At 52.4% G+C, this 6,000-nt stretch overlaps 1 protein-coding gene across 1 annotated transcript in view; it reads right to left on the bottom strand.

The window, feature by feature from the left end:
* The window catches only part of LOC108317711 (spermatid perinuclear RNA binding protein), a 170,236-nt gene continuing 164,236 nt past the window's right edge, over window positions 1-6,000 (bottom strand). Inside the window, exon 19 of the transcript XR_001830867.2 lies at window positions 1-256. The gene's annotated coding sequence lies outside the window, so the exon portion shown is untranslated. The remainder of the gene's footprint in view (window positions 257-6,000) is intronic.

Below are 6,000 nucleotides of genomic sequence, written 5' to 3'. Positions count from 1 at the left end.
TGTGTGTGACAGAAGCATTTGTTTTTATTTATCCAAATGGGGAAAATGCAACATGTCAGGGCATTACACACAAACTGCAGCAGCCAGACAAGAGGGTCAGTCTATGGCAGAGTCCAACATACTCAGTGCGAAGGAGCCACAGTGTGGGTGCTGCCTGGAGGACTCGTGGCAGCAGGGTCCCTTTGGATGAAGGCCAGGCATTTCTGGGCGAGGCACTGATGACCATCCACATGTGCAGGCTGCTGCTTCAGTCACGCTGAAGGTTTAAAGTTCAGAGTCCTACATGTAATAATTGCCTCAGAGGGGAAGAACAGTCCATGGTAGTCACGGTTTCCAGTGTTTTTAAACATGATACACAAAGTTATTGCCAAGGACTTTTGCACTGCAAATTATACTATTTACACTAGAGTATTCAGAAAAACACAGTAAATAGATACATGATAGATATTTTAGATTTCTAAAAACTAACTTGGTCTTCACTAGACCAGAGTGAGCTACAGCCAGGAGTCCAATGTCATGTGTGTAACCGTGCAGTAGGGAAAGGTTTTCTATCCATGACTCTGCTCAGCCGTCTCCTGCCTCCCCCAACCCTTGGGGCTAAGGAAGGACTGGGCTGAGCAGGGCTACCTTACTCCGTAGCGTGAGGGCTTCAGGTCCAGACTGGCTGCACCTCCCACCTCCTTCCCAGACAGAGCTCTCCTTGGAGCGTCCAAGAAGCAAGTCCTACAGGCTCCACTCCTGTAGGACCACTACAAGGCAGGTAAGCCAGGACACAAAGGCATGGGGCTGTAGGGCTAATGGTATGATGAACCTGACCCTAGGCCAGCCCCTTCCCAGCACCCCCTGCCAAAGCACCCTTGGGAACAGGCCCATCAGCCTCACTGTTCTGCAAGTACGACTGCCCTAATTTATGGTTACCTCAGGAAACCTTTTGAAGAAGTGGCTGGGACCAACCAGCCACTGAGAGAGACCAAAGGTTCAGCACAACAGGCCAGACAGATGGTCCAGGATGAAAGGCCTGAGTCCAAAGATGCTTTGTGGAAAAAGGATAAACACTGCGAAGGACTAAAGTATACACTGTCTGCCCAAGGAAAGGACAAGAGCAGGGAGTTCCCATGTGGACCAGCTTTCATTTTGCCTCCATAAGCCCTGGTGTGCTGGAAAGGGTGTCCACCTGGAGGCTGGAGACAGCTTCCCAGAGAGCCAGAGCTACTTTTGATTCCTGGGAGGAGAGAGCAAGGTCCTCTGGTCGGATGCCTACAATTTGGCTCCCCGGTGGAGTTTCTAAAAATGAGCCCTCCTCCCCAGAAAAGGTACTAAATTGTAGCAAAGCATCTCCCACAGCCGTGGTAGTCCCATCCCTGAGAAGCTGCCATATTAAGTGAGCTAAGGGAAAAGCAGTGCTCAGTACCCCATCTAAGAAATGGGGGTGCAGAGTGAACGGAACCTGACTGCAAAGCTGGCCTGAGCATGAAAAGTGATTGGGATAGGGAGAGGGGTGCGTCTAACGGCAGCACCTCTGGCCTACTGTCGGGAGAGAAGAGGTATTTTTGCAACCAGGCCTTGCTTGGTTACTTCCAAATTATACCTCATGCACTGGCTGCCATCACTACCTTGGGGGTCAGGGGTGCAGCCTGAGGGAGCCAGTGAAGTGGTGTTTGCACACCAGAAGGCTTGGTAAGTGACATCATTGTGCCTTGGAAATGCACGTGTCTGGACTGGGTGTCTTGCCACTGACCCACCACACCAAAATCCCTAAAGGGTGGAAAGCAGGAGCTACCCAGAACAGAGGAAACAGACTGGAAACCTAAAACACAACTTGTAAATTATGGGTGGAAAAGGAACTTCTTACTACCTCCCTAGCTATCTTAAACTCCTATTCTTGATCCACATCCATGAACAATTAAAATGATCTGACTTGCAAAAACAGCAGAAATATTTACGTTAGAGTCAAGAAAACTTTCTGACCATCATGTTTCCCGAAGCACAGACGGCAAAGCGCCTGTGCCCATAGGTGGGGGCAGGGCTGGCTCTGGCAAGGCTCTTGTCTGTAACTAACTCCACTGCCTGACTGACAAGAGCCTTCCTATGAGGCTGCAGCCACTGCCCATGACTGGCTGCCACATGAAAGGCCACACCTGGCACCGCAGCCAGGGATAGCTGCATTCTCTTTACCCGATGTCCATCTGTGCCAGGCTCCAGTTCGTCACTTTCCCTTCCAAAAACCCAGAAACTCCTCTAGAAAATACAAGGGGTGCTCCTTAGACCTGAGAAATTCCACACCTACCATCAGAGCCTGAGAGCACTCTATGCCCATAAGAGAGAACCAGGCAGCAAAATCCGAGAGGCACTTCCATACGAGAGGGAGCCTGACAAGTCTAAAGACAGCAGCCACCTGGGGCAACTCCTCCTTCTGTATCCCTCACCTGAATCTCGGAGACAAACAGAACACAACTTCATTGAGAGTAAGTAGCACCCAGTTCCTTAAGTTTTCAGTGGCTTCCTGCCTCTCCAGGGCCTTCCAGCACAGCACACCTCCCTCCTGCCTTTCCCCACACCTGGCCCGACTGTGCTAGGGCAGCACTGCGGTCCTCACCTCCTGACTCAGTCCCAGAGGTCCAGAAACACGGTTGGGCCTGTGAAAGGGTGGTCACAGTGCAGAGATGCTGGCCCAGGCCTGCTCCCGCCTCGTCAGCATCATGGGACAGCTGTGTGAAGCGGGCCACCACCTACCAGCTCAGGCAGGTGGGACAAGGACCTTCCCTTCTCTGAGCTGCACGGATCACCTACCCCATGGGGCTGCTGCAGAGACACTTGTATTGGGCCCTGCTTCTCCAGCCCTACCCGCCCCTTCACCGTGCGCACACAGTGCTGCTGCCACCGCACAGCAACAGTAGCCACTCCCAGCCTTTGTTCGCGTCAAACTGGCAGCAGCTCACGTCCCTGACACCTCTCCAACGCTCTGAATGAATGGAAGCTCCCTTCGACGTGCCTGGAAACCCCTCTGAGAGGAAAGACTGGAGAGCAGACAGCGCTATAAACACTGAGCATTCCTCAGTGCAGCCACCATGTCTGATTCACCTGTCTCCCTACACCTGACGTCAGGCCCAGCCCAGAGCAGTCTACCCCTAGCAGTAGTCGTTTCACCCTCCCTTAGTAGCTGGCAGCCTCCGGAGAGGAGAGGCCAGCATCTCTGCTTCTCTGAGGCCTGCTGGCGAAGGGCCCAAGGGCATGTACAAAGGAAGCAATCAGTTCCATAAAGCGTTCCCACCACGTGACTTGATTCGGAAGCAGGGGGCAGCCTGTCCTCGCCCCTTTACCTTCATATTGCTGAGGAGGCCCCAAGCCAAACTTTGGAGACAGAATGTTTCATTTATCCTGCCCTTGCAAGTGATCTTTAGGATAGCAGGTGAGAAAAAGCCTGAAGAAGGAAGATTCTGTCAAGCTCTGTCAGGTCAAAATAAAGATGGGGCGCTCACTGCCCCAATATAAGCCAGTGGTCAGAAAATCTGCCCAACTCTCTGGGTCTCTCTTTCCCATTCCAGTACCAAAAGTACCTTGACCAAAAAGTCCAGACTAAACTGAAAGTATAATTTATAACCACAGACATGGTCCTCCATAGCCAGTGACATTTCTAATCAGCATTTGTGATCACATTACCCTCCTGAGCACAACTGTCTGATGGCTCCTTACTGCCCAGAGAATCCAGTCCACCCTCCTGGCCCTTTACGAGCGGGCCCCACGTGCCTGTGTGACTATGCAGAAGTTCTCGTTGTCGGACACAATCTCACCCATTGCCTGGTCCTGTTTCCCTTCCTGGAGAATGCAGCCTACTCTTCTTCTAAGACCCTGCTCCAGAGCTGCCTGCCTTCAGGGCTTTCCTGACTCACCTCAGCCCTTCTCTTGAAGACCCTGTCACCTTGGACTTCCCTGAGCCCTGTTCTGTATTATGCTCTTTAGCCACCTGCTCTCCTCTTTCAGTGTCCCACGTGTCACTCAAATCCCAAGTTTCATATGGGCAGGAACTACATCGTCCTGTGCATTGAGCCAGTGCTCACACAGAAGAGATGCTCAGGAAGCCTCTGTGGGGAGGTGAATCATGATTAAGCCAAAAGGCAAGTCATCTCTAAGGGGTTGGCGAAATACAGCCAGCTTCGGCAAAATGCTGCTTACTTTGCAGGGGTTGGCAAGCTGCGGCCCTGTGTATGTGGAAGTGAAGCTCTATCAGAACGCAGCCATGCTCTCTATTCACACACTGCCTCTGACTGCTTTTGTGCTACAATGGCAGAGCTAAGCAGTTGCAGCAGAGACCACATGCTCCATAAAGCCTGAAATGCTTACTATCTGGCCCTTTACAGAAAGGACTTGCAGACACAAGTCCTTTATATTTAAATTCCCATATATTTTTACCTTTCGCCTCTTTAGAGGTGAGATTTGTGTGGCCTGTTGAGTAACAGTCAAGGCTGCTTGCAGCTAAGAGACACCTGGCCCTGGAGTTCTGGCCACCCAAAGGCTGACTGGATCCGTGTCCACAGCTGCCACCTGAGCCACAGTCCCCAGCAGCACTGTAGAAAAGAGGTGCAGAAACCCACACTGGCCTTCAGTTCTCCCCGTTCATTTAGAAGCAAAGGTGGCAACACTGGGACAGACACAAAACAAATCCTCCAATCATCTCACAATTTCATGGCCTTTTCCCTCCCTTAAAGAACTTTGGAAGGAATGTCCGCCACCTTCACACAGGCTGAAGACTGTGTTCCACAGATGCTGAATCCAACAAGCTCCAACCCTTGCTTAGGTTAAAAATGGATTAACTTTTTGCCAAGCAGAAGGCCTCAGCATGAACGACCACCCGGTACCTGTGACTCCTGGCTGGAGAGCCCAGCCCGGTGGAAACTCAGGGAAAGGATGCAGATGCTGACAGGTTACAAGTCCCTCCCCACCCACTGACAACGGAGACGCTCGAGCTCTCCAGCACAATGGAGTGTGGCCTACAAAGCCCCCGTTTCCTAGCCAGGTGGAGATGGCCCTCGCTCCGTTCCACCTCCTCTGTGCCCTGTCAGTATCTTCTCTATTCCCCTGTGCTTCCCCATCCTGGTCAGAGACCCCATTGTTCTCTCCATTGCCCACTGAGCAGTGGTCCAGGAGAAGTACTCCAGCAGGTCCCCCTCCCCCGGATGGGCGCTGTTGTTCCTTGGCCCAGGGTTGGGGGCTACCATCTTCCTGTCCCTACCCAGTCTGGCCGAGGAACCCGGCCTGTGAGGAGATGCCATTCCTGCCTCACCATCCCTCTGCTGCCACAATCCATCAGCCTCCCTCAAGCCTCGCCTGGCTGATGGCAACAGCATCTTCCTCATCAGTGCTCCTGACTCTGGTCCTTAGCTATCCAACTGTCCCAATCGGCCCTCCGAACTCTCACCGTCATGGACGACGGTAATCACTCAAGGACATAGCACCCAGGGCCTTCCAAGAAATGGCTGCAGATTGTTGTGTCCCACCTGCGACTTCACTCTGCTAACCATTTCAGTTTCCACAGCAAGGCCCTTCATGCTCTCCAAGTGGGCACACTCTCTCTGTGCACGCCAGGCCTCTCCTGACTCCCCTCCTGGGCACCCCCGTCTGTCTCAATGGGAAGCCTGTAATTCTTGGTAAGTTACTCAATAAGCACTTCTGTTCTGAGGCCTGGCTCCTCTCCTGCACTCAGTGGGAGACCTGGGAATGGGCCTGCCAGCCCCTAGCCTACAGCCACTAAGGAGCATCCCTAGCAGGGAGGAGGAGACCCACTGAAGCCTTTCTCCCTGCACAGAGGAGGACTCTCATTCTGTCCAAATCCCCTGAGCATCTTTCTCTCCCTCCCTGTACTCTCCATCTGGGTCAATGATTTCACTTTCTACTCAGTCGTCTAAGCTGCAAATTTTGACATTTTCTCCAACTGCTCCTTCTCCCCCAACACAGAGCCTGGTAGAAAGCAGTAGGTGACAGTGAATGTTTTCTCAATAAATC

The sequence above is a fragment of the Cebus imitator genome, unplaced genomic scaffold, assembly GCF_001604975.1.
Source record: "Cebus imitator isolate Cc_AM_T3 unplaced genomic scaffold, Cebus_imitator-1.0 Scaffold206, whole genome shotgun sequence".
NCBI lineage: Eukaryota > Metazoa > Chordata > Mammalia > Primates > Cebidae > Cebus > Cebus imitator.
The sequence above is the reverse complement of the archived record's forward strand: the minus strand, read 5'-3'. Positions and strand labels throughout refer to the sequence as shown.